The sequence below is a fragment of the Podarcis melisellensis genome (assembly GCF_964234715.1).
Source record: "Podarcis melisellensis genome assembly, chromosome: 8".
Taxonomy (NCBI): domain Eukaryota; kingdom Metazoa; phylum Chordata; class Lepidosauria; order Squamata; family Lacertidae; genus Podarcis; species Podarcis melisellensis.
The window spans coordinates 60,350,287-60,368,097 of record NC_138540.1 but is presented as its reverse complement, the minus strand read 5'-3'; the positions used below and the strand labels follow the sequence as shown (position 1 = coordinate 60,368,097).

The following is a 17,811-nucleotide window of genomic DNA, read 5'->3' as shown; positions in this document are numbered from 1 at the left end:
CTCTTTTTGTCTTAAAGGTTGCAGACCCCTGCTCTAGGCCAATATTTTCTACACTGACTGGCAGGAGCTCTCTCTCTTTCAGATAGTGGTCTATCACAACAGGGGATTGAACCTAGGGTCATTTCCTGGCAAGGCAGATGCTCTGCCACTGAGCCATGGCCCTTTAACCAGAACAGGCATGATACAGCAACACACGAGTCTCCCCTCAGCCTCGGAGACAGTAAGAAGGAAAGGACCAGAGTGCTGAGAAAGTCATAGGCAAGAAGCCAGGTAAGCACCCCTGTTATTTACAGGGCTGGCCCAAGACATTTTACTGCCTGAGGTGGAGCTGCAAATGGTGTCCCCCCTCCAGCAAAGGTGCATTGTACCCAAAGCCTGCCAAATTATTTGGGCACCTGGGGCACAAAATACCACAAGCAGCAAAAAGTGGACCATGATAGAACTAACAATCTGCTGCTCTTTCATGATACTCAAAATCAGCCGCCTGAGGTAGCCACCTCACTTTACCGAATGGTAGGGCTGGCCCTGATTATGGATGGCTGGAGAAGGGAGGCTTCTGTCCCAGGTCTCCTTTCCAGGTGGCAATACTGGGCAAAGGGATTACTAACCTAGACCTGAGTACAGAGCACCTTGAGGTTATAGAGAATAGACTGTTTCTCATCAACCTAAAGGAGAAATCTAGTGGTGACACATGAAACCTTACTCTGAATCCGATCATTGGCCTATCTTGTTCAGAATTAGCTATGTTGAATGGCAACATCTCTCTAGGGTTACTGCCAGACCTACCTGGAGATGCCAGGGATTAAACCTGAGACTTTCTGCATGCAATGGGTTTGCTCTGCCACTGGAACATTGGAAACTGCCTTATATATTGAGTCAGGCCATTGATCTAACAAGCTCAGTACTGCCCACACTAACTGTCAGCAGGTCTCCAGAATTTAAGGGAAATGTTTTCCACTGTCCTATCTGGAGATGCCAGGGATTAAACCTGGAACCTTCATGTAAAACAGATCTCTACCACTGAGCTAAGGCTCGTCTATAAAAGTGAATAGCAGCCATTTGCTGAAAAGCATAGAGAAAATATTGGGAGGAATATGCCCCTTGCAACTCAGGTTTGTGGAGTGGAGGGGGGTAGCTGCCCCCCCTTTCCCTGACAGTCTACCAATCACAGAAGTGAATTAGAGTGACTGAACCTTAAGCCTGCTTCTATCTGCATAGGAGCCCTGTCCCTTCATCTGTTCTGATTCCAGAAAGAGTGCTTGCCAACATTGCTGTTTGCCTGAAAGAATTACAGATTACTTATCATAGCGGGGAAGCACTTTTGGCCAGAGGACCAGATCCCCTGTCAATCATCTGGCATCATATGATGTCGGGTAGATCTAACCTCTGCTGTAAGCAGCACAGCATGGATTTTGTGCCAATTCTAAACATTCTGAACCAAACTGTGCTTGCAAAAGAACAACTGGGAGAGCTCACTTTAAGGCTCCCATTGTTCCTTTGCAGCCACAGCTTTACCTGTCCTGCACCTGATGTCAGGTGAATATTGGGTGGCAAAATGGCCTTTTGGGTCAAATTTGGAGGCCCAGCCATGACTTAGCAGTTTACTCTATACCACAGGGGTGGGGAGGCTTTTCTGGCTAGACCAGATCATTATCTCCCCACCCCTGGTCAAATTCGTCAGGCAGAGCCGCCCACCTGCCAATCATCTTGCATCAGATGATGCTGTGCTTTGAAGCCCTAACTCTCATGACTTCAAAGCACAGTCCAGAGCTGTTTGAAGGCCTTTTTGCAAACAACCCTGCACTGCTCTTTGAACGTTTGGTTTTTGGTTTTCCCAGTGTATGCAGGAGACACCAGGCTACTCACGCATTTAGAAACAGAGGTGCTGAATAAAAGCACCATTCACTGGGAAAAGCTCCTGCACATGAATGGCAGAAGTTCAAGAGCATGGTGTCCATGGGCTTTCCCCATCCAGTTCAATGAAGTTTCTGCAAGAGAACTCCCTTGTGGATGGTTCCCCTTGACTTTGTTCCAGTCATATAGTGGGGGCAGGATGGGGAGTCAAAGGGAAGGACAATGATATTGGATAGGAACCTGAATTCTCTCTCCATTCTGCATATTTTAAGCCCCTGGCAATGCGAGTTAACCTTGAACAGCCACAATATCTAAGAAGCCCCAAGGTGGAATGAACAGAATATTAAAAGGGCAGGGTATTCAATCTCCAGGGGACTCCCTTCATTTGATTTGCAGAATCTATTCAGGTTGCAGAATCAGGCTTTTCTCAGTTCAGAATTTGGATGTGAAATTGAGGTTTTCTTTGTGGCCCAGAACAAAGACAGTGCTGGCTGTAGGCTGTTGGCCAATGATCTCTATTGTCAAGGAGCAGGACTCTGTTTTAGACAGGCATTGTGCGGCAAGTTTAAATCATTGCCAATGCCACCCCAGCCCTCAGTTAGTCCTGCAAATCAGCTGTTCCCCAGGAAATTTAGATAAATAGACCTCTCTTGCCAGCCTTTCAATAAAAGATTTGGCTGTTGCTCAAGAGCGTTAACCAGCTCCTAGTAACAAAGTGGGTTGGCGGGTCGCTTTTCTATTCTCTGAAAATGAACGAGGCAGGGGACCTTTCCTTCAAGCCAGCCATAAATGGCAAAGCAATACTTAGCACAGTGGTGAAAATTAAAGAGTAATGTAATAGTCAAAATAATGAGATCCTTAACTGCACACACACACTTTTTGTAACATCCTGCTTTCAATGGTATATAATTGAAGTTCTCAGGGTCACTTCACACATTACATTTTAGGTGCACTTCACTATGGTCGTCAGAGAATTCTGACAAAAATTGAAACAGGAGCAGAAATTGTCAGTGTTTGCTTATTTGTCCTATCTGTCCCATGTCAAAAATCACTCCAGTGCAAAGCAGTTGCTTTAGCACTGAGCTAAAGCTCTTCTCCTGTAGTGATTGGCTGCTGTCACCTGTTAGCAAACCTAGGTATTCAGCCATACAATGAGGGGAAAGTTGGTTTCATGCTACTTCAGTGGCTTCTCCCAAAGAATCTTGGGAACTGGAATTTGATGAGGGTGCTGATAATTCTCTACCACAGATTCCTTGGCCCTACACACAGAACTACTGTGCCCAGAATTCCCTGCAGAGAAAGAATGACAGTTAAATTGGCTAAAATAATCCCAGCACATTTTAAGCATTGGTACTCATAGTCACAAGTGGCTTTTCAGCTGCTGGCAAGTGCATTCTACTGCAGCCTCCTGCAGAGCACCTCAAATTTGCCTGTCCCCTGCCCCCTGCCCCCAGTTAAGAGCAGCTCAGTTTGAAAAACTTTGCCTTCATTTTATCACATTGGCAGCAAATCCATTTTGTGAGTTTCCATCATCCCTCCTCACTTCGTGAGTTGGTGCAAAACCTTTCCTACTTGCATTGCGAAGATCTCATGTTCCTATACTGGTGGCCCTAAAAATATTGTCTCTTACCACTTTGCTTGGCCCTTGTCAACACAAACATCAAAAGAAGACAGTCCCTACTCTTCTGATAGCAGGAAAGAGATCTTGTTTTTTAGAATGCTCTTTCATGCAAAGACTCTCTGTGAGTAGCAAAGTAGCGAGAATGATGTGCGTGATGGAAAGAGGATAAATATACCAGTTGTGGGGAGGGAGGGGGGGTCGCGACTTGGCAGAGTCAAAGGGAATGTATGGTGCTATTACAATTTGTTGGAAAAGAATATGTAAGGAAAACAATAAAAATTCACTTGGAAAAAAAAAGCAAAGTAGCACACTGGGAAGAAAAGCTCTAGTTTTGCTCTCTCCCTAAAAACAGTGCCTATTTGCTATTCAAAACAGGGTTTTGAATGCTCTGTGAATTCCTTCATCTGCTTCCTGAAGTGGTACAGACCAATCCTACCACTTTGTTCTGCTCCATGGAAATGCAGTGTACTGTTTTGTTTGGCTAGCACCCCTGACAAAGAATACATGCTGATACAAATGGGGATGAATAAATGACATTTTGGAGCACCTTAGAGTTCCTCCATCTAAGGCCACTGGCATGGGACAACATCTGCTCCTTAAGATCACAGCTATGTGGAGACAAGTCCAGGTATAAAAAGCAAGGTCAAGGCTGGTCAGTTGACTACTGCCTTTGTCGTGGCAGGTTCTAGGGAGCAACAATCAGGACCATGGATAGTTCTATGTATCTTCTGCTAGCTGGGCTATAGAAAGATGTTTTATCAGCAAAGGACCAGAATTATGTGAAGGCCATAAAAAAACGGTCAGGACCTCTTTTTCCAGTGACTCTGCCCGCCTCTCCCAGGAAAGCTGCCTGCAATCCTTAAAGGACCCATAGTGGATTCCAAACTTGTGTGTTCCTACATGACTGTGGAGCTAAAGAAGCTACAGGGGAGCCAGAGCCAGAGTATGAATAAGATGGGAGAGCCATATTCCCCAGCCAGAAGAGTGCATAAGGAAGTGCTAAGAGCCCACTAGTGATTCATCTGAATGCTCCTGTATAGCAACACTGAGACCCAGGTATAGAGTGAAAGACACTTAACTCTCCTTAGAATTACAAAGGAGGCTGCTGAGGTTTCTGAGGTGGACCCTTTGAAAATTCATTATGATGCCATACAACACCAGCACTGAAGCTATCCTAACGCTTCTTATTCAAGTGCTTAATAGGTCTATCAGCCAATTAAAAGAACTCTTACCTGATACGGGTTTTCTATTTCTATTCTATTAGCAAATGAATAAAGCAATACCTCTATGAGTAAATAAGACATTTTTATTTGTGTTTAAGTGTTGTCTCTGCATGTCACAGCAGCACCCAACTTACAGTCATGTGTGAAAGAGAAGGGGAAACATCCACTTTAAAAAGTTGTCTGCCACCTACAGGTTTTGCCCATTCTGGTGTTAAGACAGTTAACCACTTTTTTAAAAAAACTGCTGCTTTGTTCATTGGGGTCAGCTTTTTAGTTGACTAATCTAACAAATGACTGGTTGAAGGCTGCAACCTCAGTTCTTAACAAGTTAAATCCTTTTCAACCTTCTCTTAAGCAACCTACTGGAGATGCACGACTCTTTCCAACCAGCCATCTAGTCCAACCCCCTGCAATGCAGGAATCCCATCTAAAGCATGCATGGCAGATAGCCATCCAACCTCTGTTAAAGGAGTGCTAAGCCCTGTTGGCGGAGCTAATGAAAATGTTGTCTCAGCAAAGGACCAAAGTCATCTGAAGTCTTAAAGTTGGCAAGCAAAGCCCACAGCTGTTTCTGCAGTTGCATGCTCCTGTAGGGCCATGGAGCAGGAGAAATTACAGAAGGCTTATCTGATGAGTTTGAGGATGATTGGAGAGCAATGCCCACAGGTTTGGGTGGCATCGAAGAAGTGCTGGTGGCTGCTGGTGAGTCATCTCCTTCTAAGCCCCCCTCAGGGCAGCAGTGGGGACGTGGATGCAGCGACATGATAGGCAGCAACTGCAAGTGGTGTTTCTAGGTGGGTAACCTGTGACCCTCCAGATGTTGCTGGACTCCATCTCCCACAAGCCCCATACAGTTTGGTTAATGGCCAACAACATCTGGAATGCCACTCCTGGTTTAGGGTCATGTATACTTTGGCCACTAGACTGCAGCCCTATATTCACTTACCTGTGGTAAGTGCCATGAAACTCAATGGGGCTTGCTTCCAGATAGGCATCCAATAAATTGCACTGTTGGTCTGCTTAATTCCCACTCTCCCACATGTTTGAACAACTAATTACCACAGTTCTTTTTGCTATCATAATGACAACACTCCACAATGTTAAGTGAAATTGTGCTTCAGGACAGGGCAAGGCACGACTGGCAGAAAGATCTGGGGTGCAATAATCCTTCAAACCTCTTGTATCCATAGATAGCTAAATGAGAGAACGTTTGTGTTGGTAAAAGGGCTTGCTTTTCTCTTTCAATAAGACTTCCAAATGGAGATTTTTATCCCAATCGATATCTGCATTGGATTTGAAATTGTCTTGTATGTTTTTATTGTATTGTGAAATTGATTTGATATGCTTCATTGGGAGTGATTCATAAATGAAGCAAATTTAGCAAATTTATGTTTCATTTATGATTAACAACAACAATAATAATCAAAGGAGCCTTCTCTAAAAGCAGGTAGAAAGGACCATGTCAGTTGTCTCTTCCGCCCTGCTCTTTATTTGCTGCTGTTGAGATTGACCAGACTAGGGTGGGTGCAGAAATTAGATCATTATGCCACAGCGATGCCAGTAAGATCACTGGCAATGCAACATGTGAAAGAGAAGGTGAGGCAAAAAACTGAAATGGTGGGTGTTTCTTTGCTCATTTGGAACACAAGATGAGGCATCTATTTTTCTTAGCCTGTCTTTTCGGTTTACCTTTTCCTTGGCTCTCCCAGGCTGTTTATGCCTTTAAGGTAGTTCCAAAAAAGAAACCCTGAGAGTTGCACTGCTAATTTAGCCACAGGGTGGCTGCTGTAAGACCCACAACAGCTAATACCATCATTCACTACAGCATCCCAAAACCAAACCGCTGTTCGTTTCCTCATCATTTCTCTCCAAATAAACAGCAAGAAGAGGGGAAGGTTTGCAAGAGAAGCTCAATCAGTTCCCAACTCTTGCTGTCTTTCTCTTGCAGAAGCATTCTGTCCCTCATCTTCTGACTTTATAACAAACTAAAACATTCTCAAAGATACCAGGTTCCTAAAATCATGAAAAACTTATTTCAAGAGAACGGGGGTGCGGGGGTGCGGTTTGAAGTGAGGCAGTCACCGGCTAACAGGATTACAGATGCTTGAGCAGGTTGTAATTATACATCCACTTACCTGGGAGTAAGGGCCACTGAACTCAGTGTGTGAGATTTGTGCCTCCACACACTGTTCTGAGATTTCTTTTAAATCATGCATCCATTTCACATTCCTGATGACCTGTCATCCCTGCTAGGACCCTTAGGAAGCAAAGAGGTGGCAGGACATCAAAAGAATGCATCTTTTAGCATCCTTGCCTCATGGTGCCAGCTTGGTTGTTCTTTGAAAGAGCCATGCATGCAAAATGCAAACAGAAATCTCCCTTTGTGGAAAGCAAAATACAATGCATAGACCTAGTCATTTGGCAGAGGGGGACGGACAAATTCCTCACTGTATTTGTTTAAAAAAATTCAGCTTTGCCAACCCAGAATTGACACTGCCAAGGGTTATTGCAAAAGTAATGCTACACCTCCCCCTCCCCCATTTGTCCAACATCAATGAAAATAAACATCAATGCTGATGGGAAGAAGGATGCTCCTTACCTAGAGATGGACGGATCCTATATTGCATCCAAGTGTAAATGGAGTCACGGAAGCAGCTCAACAACCCGCCCTCCACCTCCCCTCCAGAAATAGATCGGAATAATCGTGGCCCCCAAATGGAAGGGATTCAGGCCCCAAATCTCATTGCTGGAGCTGACAATCTAGTTAATCTGTAATGTAAGGGTTTCTGGAGGGAAAGAGAGAGAAGGGGAGAGGGAGAGGGAGATGGTGGGGAGGGGGGCTGGATTGTAGACTCTCTTTGCTTAAGCATTACCATGGTTACCTTGCTGACCCAATTCTCCTCACAGCCAAAAGTTGGAGGGGGGGAGAGGGAGAAAAAAGGAAAGAAAGAAAGAAAGAAAGAAAGAAAGAAAGAAAGAAAGAAAGAAAGAAAGAAAGAAAGAAAGAAAGTCCAAGCATGTGGGAAGCAGCCTCTGGATTTCTTCCCCCTCCAGAAATGAAACGGGGGAGAGAAATATTGTGTCTCCTCCTCCCCACCCCATTAACTCTATTGTCATGGGGGGGTAGTATACAGTGACAGGGAGGGATTAGCCACAGAGAAAATGTAGAGACAGGCAAGAATCTGCTGAACCCACTCGCAGCATTCACCCCCACCCCTGTACCACTGATACGGCGCTGGGTCTGAGCCAGTGCAGAAAAGCAGACAGTACAGTGTTAATGGTTCAAGGCTCAATGGAAAAGGTTCAAGGTTCATTGGAATACACAGGATATTTATCTTCAAAGTGTTCTGGATTTCAACCACAGCAGTACAAATCACTGGCTCATTATTCCACAATGCTAATCAGATCACTGACAAGTGGTGACGCACACAGCACATGCATCCCTATTACCCTCACAGTTTCCCTAAAATCCTTCCAAACGGGCTCCTCTTCTTTGGAATTTGCCTGCCGCTGTGAGTTGCTGCAAATGAACACGTTCCATCTTCTGATGGCGGCGACATCAGTGATTGTATCATGCATGAATTGAAAATTGCAGATCACATGCCACAGACAGAGCTTCAGCATCACCTCACAGCACCTCAAACGCAAATTGCCAGGGACAAGTGGGTGTGCACCCCATTCCATCTTGTTTTCATTCTGTGGGTTTCTGGTTTGACTGGAATGATTTCTAAAATTAATTTCAGGATTGGTAGGTGCACAGTTTGCTGCAGGTTTGCATAATGTATTTTTCTTTCTTACTGACAGACCACCAGGTGGAGGAGAGCAAATGTGCATTGATCAAAACGCCAGGCAACATAGGAATCTTGATGGGTTTGTTTCTGATGCTGTAATTATGTATAAGTACGTTGATTAAATCACAACAGGAAAGAATTCCAGATGTGATGGTCTCATTACATCAGTATTCCTTTTTAAATGATATGTTAATCAATGCACATAAGGTTGCTCCTGTGCTTTGGTAATGACAGCACTGCCTCAGTGCTGATCCACAAACAAGATCAGGTGAACTGAAACCATAGAATTTTGGGTAAAATTTGGATGCTGGGAATTTTGTTTGTTTGTGACATTGAGCTGAGAGTCATAAGGGATTTGTTGAGTGATTAGATACCAAGTGACATTTATGCTTGTGTGTACTGGGCCTATGTCTAATCGGATTTAGTATTTGAGAGGTGACAGTTTATGAGGTTTGACACCTGCCCAAATCAAACTAATCGAGAGATGCCAACAAATCTAACTGAAAATTGGACTCCTTTAAAATTTCACACAATGTTTAAGTGTGAGTTTCAGGTTCAAAATTTTGTACGTAAAATTTGTCAAATGAAATTCTGGGGTGAATTTGAATATCTGCGTACTGTTGTTTCAGTTCTAACAAGCCCTGTTTTTGTTGCTGTTGCTCTGTTTTGCAGAGCACTTGATTCTTAGGCTGACTATAAAAAAGCCCATGCATCCAAATGTCCATTTGTCAATGTTGGGCATGATGCTGGAGACAAAGGCGGCTCCAGAATTCAGATGTTTGAAGACTATGGTGAAAACTCTGGCTCCAGTGAAGTCACCTGGAATAGTTTCATTGCCCACTGCTGAACAATAAATTTACTCCGTACAACTTGCTGTTAAAATGGAATATACAAGATGAAACGGTAAAATCGGCTATGATAAAGTGGGCACAGGACATTGGGCACAACATCATGTTTGAGGACTGGGAAAGGTTGTGGACTACTGGGTTGAATTTCACTGCATGCAATGCTTTGGAAGAAAATGTAATGAAAATGATATATAGATGGTACATGACCCCAGTCAAACTTGCAAAAATATACCACTTGTCTGATAATAAATGTTGGAAATGTAAAGAAAATGAAGGAACATTTTTCCACCTCTGGTGGACCTGCCCTAAAGTGAAGGCTTTCTGGGAAATGATATATAATGAATTGAAAAAGGTATTTAAGTATACCTTTTCTAAGAAACCAGAGGCCTTCCTTTTGGGTATTGTCGGCCAAGGGGTGGTAAAGAAGGACCGAACATTTTTTATGTACGCAACAACAGCAGCAAGGATACTTCTCGCGAAGCATTGGAAAACTCAAGATCTACCCACACTGGAAGAATGGCAGATGCAACTGATGGACTATATGGAACTGGCTGAGATGACCGGCAGAATCCGAGACCTGGGAGAGGAGACGGTAGAAGAGGACTGGAAAAAATTTAAGATTTATTTGCAAAAATATTGTAAGTTGTATGAATGCTAAGCAGGATGCTTGATTATAAACAATTTGGCACCATTAAAATAGATGAAGTGAAGTAGGAAGATAAGTTAAAATGTAAGAAAAAACTTTTTTTTTCTGGATAATTATTTGGCTAAATTTAATCTTTCATGGAGCATAACCAAGGTATCTAAAACTTGAGATATAACATTGAAAACCAGACAGTAAGGATGGAAGTAAGGTGATAATTTGCTGGATTAATTTTATAACGTGGAAGGTGGGGGCGGGAGATGTGAGGAGGTCCTAAGAAGATAAGAAAATATGTCATGTTATGTTATAATTTTGTTTGTTTTCTATACTGTAACTTAAAAATTTCAATAAATATTATATATAAAAAAATGAACAATAAATTTACTCCAACAGCATTCCTCAGGAACCAAGGAAAATGTAGCCTCACATATCTTTGTCCCAGGTTTCATGGAGGATGGAATAGATGCTTTCTCTTAGCAACTTAACAGGCTTGTCAATGGACTGAAATTCCCAAATAACTGTAGAGTGAGGACCCAGAAAAGGAGGTGAAGTAGTAATGGCAGCAGTTGCTATACAGAAATCCTGGCTTAGATATCCAGGGCTTACCAAGAGAACACCCATTCCTTAAGACTGACTTCTTGACCCAGAAGAGCTCATATATAGCTTCTAGCCCAGGGATGGGGAACCTTTTTCAGCCCAATGGCCCCTCATGGGCAACCTTCTGGGGTGGGAGGGACCAGATACAAAAGTGGGCAGAGCAATCTTTCCATCCTGACAAGCAAGGGGCATTATCAGAACTCAAGAACACATTCCAGCCAGGCAACAGTACCTTATGAAGGGGCAGAAGAGGGCCAGAGATGGATGAAAGCCAGAGAGGCCTGGAGAGTCAACCACAAACCACAAAAATTCTGTAAGCTATGGTGTTCTACACTTGGTTCATCTTTAAAGCTTATCAAGTTTCTGTGTCTCCTCCTTCTACACCCCATGTTCCAGATTCAGTCCTCCACTGGACAAAGCCAAAGTTGGTCACAAGTGCATCTCTTGCCCTCATAAAGAAAGGGTAAAAAAATAATAATATCAAGTTTGGATTTGGTTGCACATCGGTTGATTTCTTTACCTTTGATTACCACACATTTACAAATGACCACTGAGAGTGGGCCTACAAATTCAGTAGTCCATGTGCTGAATCATTGCCTAGAGGCAGTGGTGAAGTGGATTAGGATGAATAAACTGAAGTTCAGTACTGACAAGACAGAAGTACTGTTGTTGAGCGGTTCATTTGTCCAGGGGAGTGCACTAAAGCGTCATATTTACAGCCTGGGGATGCTCATTAGTCCAGCTCTGTGATTAATGACCCACAAGGCCTCAATGTCATGGAGCACCTTCCACCAGCTAAGGCTGCTCTGCCAGCTGCAACCCCTCGTGGATGGAGATAGCTCAGCTGCAATCGCCCACATCTGGGTAACTTCCAGGTTAGACTACCGCAGTGCATTGTGCATAGGGCTGTCCCTGAAGACTGCCTAGAACGTTTCTGCTGCAATTGCTTTTTTATTGCTGCAATAAAGTGTTTTACTTATTGTTGCAAATGCATTGTGTTTTATGAGCCTATTGAAAACTACTCTAGATCTGTTTAATTGAAGGGCAATATAGGCATGTTTCAAACAAACAAACAAGCAATATGGTGGTAAAATGATCTGCATCACTCCTGGTGGGCCAATCATATTTTTTTTACTGCTTTCCTACATCAAGGAGAAAAACCTCTCCTTGCAAACAGAAAGCAGGTACAGGAGGGACAGGGTTAGGCTAGAATTGCTTTCCTCAATGTTGTTTATTTCAATTAACTAGGAACATGGGGAGTATTCAAAAATGGTAATCTCCTTTCCACATGCAGTTCAGAGAATAAGGTTTCTTATTCTATTGCCTCAGCATTACATCAACTCATGCTGCTGAATATGAAGACTGAGCCCAAAATCTTGAACATAGTGGCATAGTTCTGAGGCTCTAGACTGGACTATACCCCGTCAGCCTATAGGTGGTGCTGGGGACTCTGTGCAAGTAGAATAGTTATGCAACAGCGCACTGGACTAGAAGCTTCCCTCCCAATTTCCTTGTCGATTGAATGAAGTTTGGGTTTGGTTGGTTTTTAACACATAAGAGACCATTGACAATGGTAAGGTAAAGGTAAAGGGACCCCTGACCATTAGGTCCAGTGGTGACCGACTCTGGGATTGCGGCGCTCATCTCGCTTTACTGGATGAGGGAGCCAGCGTACAGCTTCTGGGTCATGTGGCCAGCATGACTAAGCCGCTTCTGGTGAACCAGAGCAACGCACGGAAACGCCGTTTACCTTCCCGCTGGAGCAATACCTATTTATCTACTTGCACTTTGACATGCTTTTGAACTGCTAGGTTGGCAGGAGCGGGGACTGAGCAACGGGAGCTCACCCCGTAGCGGGGATTTGAACTGCCGACCTTCTGATCAGCAAGTCCTAGGCTCTGTGGTTTAATCCACAGTGCCACCCGTGTCCTGCCCCCTAATTGAAGTCTGAAGTGGCACAGTCCATTCTGCCACTGCAGGATCGCACCACCCCACGCTGCCACTTGTGTAGCCCTGGCCTTTACAAACTCTATTGAAAAGCAGTGCATTTAAGTTGATGTCAGAAAGCTTCAGTGGTATTCTGTGCATCGCAGTCATCAAAGGACATGCATACATGTGTGAATCAGAGCTTTCTTATCTTTCTTCTTGTGAAAGAAAGGTTCCCTGTGGCTTAGACATCAAGAGAGCACAGTCGTACCAACAGGCAATACCAGTATCTTCCAGAGCCTTTCTTTCTCCTAAGACAGAGCTATTCTCACTGCAAGGAAGCGGGGGGGGGGGGGGGTTGGACAGGATATATTAGCAGCCAAGAAACAATTATCATGTTAGAGAAGTGGCTAACAGCTCTGGCAGCAGGTCCTTAATCCTGAAGTGCAGGAAGGGTTGAGACCTCCATCAAATGGCTGATTAACTTTCCTAATCCAATTCAGGATAAAAGAAGAGGCTGAGAGCAATCTTTGCAGAGCACAGGTCAGTGAAGAGGGCTGAAGTCTATCCACCACCTATCACACAGGGGAGGTCACCAAAAATGGGGAAGGCCAAAGAAGAGAAACATCATATGTATAGCAGACCTCAACAGTAGCATCTAAGCTGGAATTGGCCCCTTCATAGAAGGCAAGTATGTGTGAATGTACACGCAAACCTGTTGCATCTGAGGAGAGGTTTGTAAATGATTTCTCAGTATCCTAATCCATGTGGGCTTTGGACAAGGTTTTGTTATCTCAGAAGGGATGCGGGAGAAATTAAATGCCCAATTCACACTTTCTGAAACAATAGGAACAAAAATACAGCCATCATTTGAAAACCACACTTCTTCAAGTTTTGCAATACCGTTCTCCAGCCAAGTAATGTGTACAGAAATGCATCTAACTTAGTCCATCTAATTCAGTATTATCTACCCTGACTGGCAGTGACCCTTCAGAGTTTCAAACAGGGGTCCCAACCCTATCTAGGGATGCCAGGAATTGAACCTGGAAAGCAAATGCTCTACCACTGAGCTAAAGTCATTTCCCAAACACTGTTGTTTGGGCAGAGCAATGTAATGCTTTTCCCTCCTATCCCAGTCAACTGCTTTTCCAGACAGACATACTTTGTACTTCAGTAGCCAGGTCAGGACTCGCTATTGCAGAGTAAATTATCAGCAGGCAGAATAAAGCCTACAGCAACATGTGAGGGTTGGGGGTGTTCAGGCAGTGCTTCCTGGAAGGAGAACGGGGGGGGGGGGTAACAAGTGTTCACTATGTGAAATGCCACTGTCTAAGAGAGATTTTGCGCTTCTAAAGGTCATTATTGAAGAGGGCAAAAGGTACAATTCAAGGTAATTCAATGGCAGCCTGATACATGGCTCTGAGCCAGAATAAAGGGTGGGAGGAATATTGCAAGAATGTAAACATGTTTGAAAAGGTATTTTAAAAGGCGATACTAAATTTGGGGAATGTGTAGATAAAAATTTAAATACGGATGATTGTCAGAGAAGCGGAGGGAAGTCCAAAAGATAAAAATATGTTATCTATAAAATTGTTTGATTGGTGATATTTGTGTAAAACTTAATAAAAAATTATTTTAAAAAATAAATAAATAAATAAAAAAGGATGGGAGGAGAAATTCAGTTCAGCTCGCATTTAAAGATGAGCGTTCCCGATTCACAGGTTGCAAAAAAGAAAAAAAGGTGAACTGAAACACAGCTATCCTTTGAAATTTGCAGTTCTCCGAATTTTGCAATGCATTTCTTCATCTGAATAGTGTGTACAAAAATGCATATACTGAGGTAAAGTATGCATAAACACAATTAGTGAGCATAAGGGGGAAATTAGGGAAAGTATGTTTTGCAAAGATATGTATAATCAGGCAAAATTGCATACAAAAATGTGTACGTTTAGGAGAAATTCACATTATGCACTGATGAATTTCCATGGGGACATTTCTTTAAAATAAAATAAAATCACAAACTGATGTGGAAATATGCAGAAGCAGAAGGAAGAAGCAGTTAGGAAGCATAAAGAAACAACAACAAAAAGCAGCTCGCCACCTTGTTTAAAATAGAAAAACTCTTTGAGCACATACAGTTTCACAGTTAAAACTCACTTAAATCATAGCGCCATGATTATTACACTAAGAAGATGGAACATGAGACCATTTAAGTAATATTTAGTTATTTCATCATGTCATTTGCTGTGGTCATATTGCCCCATTGCTATCAAGATTAGCGCGTAACTAGACTCCTGCTTTTATCCTTCTGTATTAGGGTTGAGAAACTCAGGCCCAGAGGCCAAATGCAGTCCCCCAAGACTTCCCCAAGGTCACAACACCCACTGGCCTTGCTTTGTACCCTCCTTGCATGTTTTTGCCGGGCTGGGATATGTCCTTCAACTCTGATAACACCTCTTCCTTTCCTGCATGGAGGACAGAGAGGGGTGTGTGAGTTGGGTGTAGAAACTACCGTACTGTACAAAGGTCAAATCCACATCCATTGCTCTAATCACTTTTGTTTCTGGGTGGGGGTCCAAAAGGGATACACCCCTCTAGTTGAAGATGGGTCCTCATCCCTGCTCTCTCTATATCTTGCTCTCTGTGGGAGCAGCTCAGCAATCACAGCCCCCTTAATCTGAAGCCACTGAGATGCATGTCTGATGCCCATAAGCTGATCTGCCAGAGCATCACACTTCTGACATAGTAACAAGAACCAACGCTGCAATTTACATGCGGTTCTCTCACTGGGCATCCTCTAGGACTTTGCAGTTTGTGCTGCCCAATCACAGGGAAGCATGCAAATGATGAAGACTTTTAAGGCACAGGATGCAAATCCCAATTTTTCAAGGGAGCAGGAGGGAAAAGAAAAGAGGACCAGTTAGAGGCAGATCCACTACAATTGTCACATTAAATCATTCCACCGAGGGCCTATTCATACGTCATCAGGGCAATATCATTACTGCTTCCCAGTGACTATAACCCACGCTGCTAAGATTGTATTTGGACAGTGGAATCAAATGAAATCAGCAATCCATTATACATAATAAAATTACATGTTAAAACGGCATGTTAAAATTACATGCCTGGCTAGGCTTGCTGAAACAAAACCATTTTTAGCAGGTGCTGAAAACAATACAGCCAAGGCATCTGCCTTATATCAAGGGGCAGAGAGTTCCAAAGAGTAGGTGTTGCCATTTTTAGCAGGTGCTGAAAACAATACAGCCAAGGCATCTGCCTTATATCAAGGGGCAGAGAGTTCCAAAGAGTAGGTGTTGCCATTTTTAGCAGGTGCTGAAAACAATACAGCCAAGGCATCTGCCTTATATCAAGGGGCAGAGAGTTCCAAAGAGTAGGTGTTGCCGCACTGAAGGATCAATTACTCACAAGTGCGAAACAAGCTTCTGCCTGCAAGGCCCTGGTGGCACCACTGTGCTCCCCTCCTCCTCCTCCCACAACTTCTGCCATCCACTCACTTGCTTTCTCCCTCTAGGCGCAAGGTGCACCACAAATCAAGGTAGGGAATGGGGGGGGGGGGATTTGATTCAGTTTGCATTTGAAGGGTTGTTCAAATAAGTATAAGAAAAGGGTCTCAAAAAGTAGAGATTTGACAGAGGTGTCTTGAGCAATGGAATAATGGGCTTCCTTGGGGTATTTTTATTAAAACTAGAACAGTTATTGACTATTACCAGCATTGTGTATATAGTCCTTTACAGAGTAATTTAAGCAACAACAAAAAAGTGTGGTCCCTGTTCTCTCTCTCCCCTCCCCCTCCCGCCAGGCCTTTATATACTAATTTTCAACTGTGAGGAGAGAAAAACGGGTGTGAGAACAAGAGCCTAGGCAGGAACTGGCATGACTCATCGGTGTATTACTGAGAGCATGAGCTACACATCTTAAAGTAGATTCCCAGTCACTCCCTTTTCCCAGGAACCAGTTCTACAAGGCCTCTAGTGATGAATTCTGGGCGCTTTTGCCAAACTTCAGTTCCCAGGATGCTTTGTGGGAAGCCATTGCATTTTCCATCATCAGGGTTATGAAGCAAGGCCAAGCACCGGGGGAACTGGGCTTAATGGAAGCTGCCACCAGGATCAATATGTAATCAGACCCAAGGAGCTGCACAAACATATCTCAGTGGAACCGAGGGAGAATGTGGTGCTTGTTGAGTCGCAGGGGAGCTGCTTGGAAGCCCTTGAGTTGCCTTTGTGCCTGGCAGGTGTGTCACATGCCTGGTTATTTGTTTGCAAGGTACTCTGCTCAAACATGTGACTATTGTATCACTTTGCATTCCCCAATGTCCTGAGGGGGTAGACATTTTCAGCAGGGAGAGTGAAGAGTGTACTGAAGACTTTGGGCTTTTTCATAATACCTGTTTACCCGTGGGACTATAATGAAATGTTGCCGTGTATCCTCATCCCTTAACTGCTAGGGCCCAATAGAAGGGCTGCAGTTCAAATCCACAATTCCTTCACCCCAGAATACTATAAACTGTTAGTTAGGGTCTCAAACACTAACTCTCCTCTCTTCAATCTCTATTCCCCCTTTTTCTTTTCCAACTGACACTCAACGTCCTGTGTCTGATGATGTTCACAGGCCTCAGAGCATACTCAGCCCTTGATGGGCTATTTTGGGGGTGGTGGGTTGCCTCCTTGGTTTGTTTTCCCCCACAATGCTTTGGGAAGGAGGTGGGAGGACTCTGGGACCAGGGCCGTCTTTACCCAGGGGTGCAAGAGGTGTGGGGCACCTGGGTGCCGAATTCTGGGGGGGGGGGCGCCAAATGTATAACTACTGTATACCGGTCCCTCTCAATCGGCGGCAGTGAAAAGCAATGGAGCAAAAGTCCCCGCCCCCTCCTCCATCGCTCTGTTACTCCATAGCTTCAAATATTGCCCCCTCCCAATTTGGGGTGGCTAAAAAAAATTTGGGGGCACTGGGCGGATCTTTGCACCCCAGTGGCACATACGGTATGCTAAAGACGGCCCTGTCAGAGCCCTCATTCCTCCTTCCCATAACCAGCCACATGCTTACTGGGTACCCTCTCTGCTTGGGTCACGCTGCCCTAAAACCACCTCTGCTGGTTACAGACTGAGCTCTTTAACCACTCACTGGTCCACAGTCCACCTGTTCACCAGCTTGGAAGTGACCTCTGCTTAGCAGCTGGAATCCTGGGATGACAGCTATAATACAGTAGTATCAACAATATATATATGTGTGTTCAATATTCTTAAGAGAACTGATCTAATTCACATGTCCCAGACTAAAAACAGAC

General features: G+C 43.9%; 1 protein-coding gene across 3 annotated transcripts in view; it reads right to left on the bottom strand.

Annotated features, from left to right (window-relative positions):
• The window catches only part of RIMS3 (regulating synaptic membrane exocytosis 3), a 57,066-nt gene that overhangs the window by 28,175 nt on the left and 11,080 nt on the right, over positions 1 to 17,811 (bottom strand). Inside the window, exon 1 of one of the 3 annotated variants that reach the window (XM_081921207.1) lies at positions 7,298 to 7,555. The exons of the other annotated variants lie outside the window; for them this stretch is intronic. The gene's annotated coding sequence lies outside the window, so the exon portion shown is untranslated. Of the gene's footprint in view, positions 1 to 7,297; positions 7,556 to 17,811 lie in introns of those variants that run through there. 3 annotated transcript variants of the gene reach the window in all.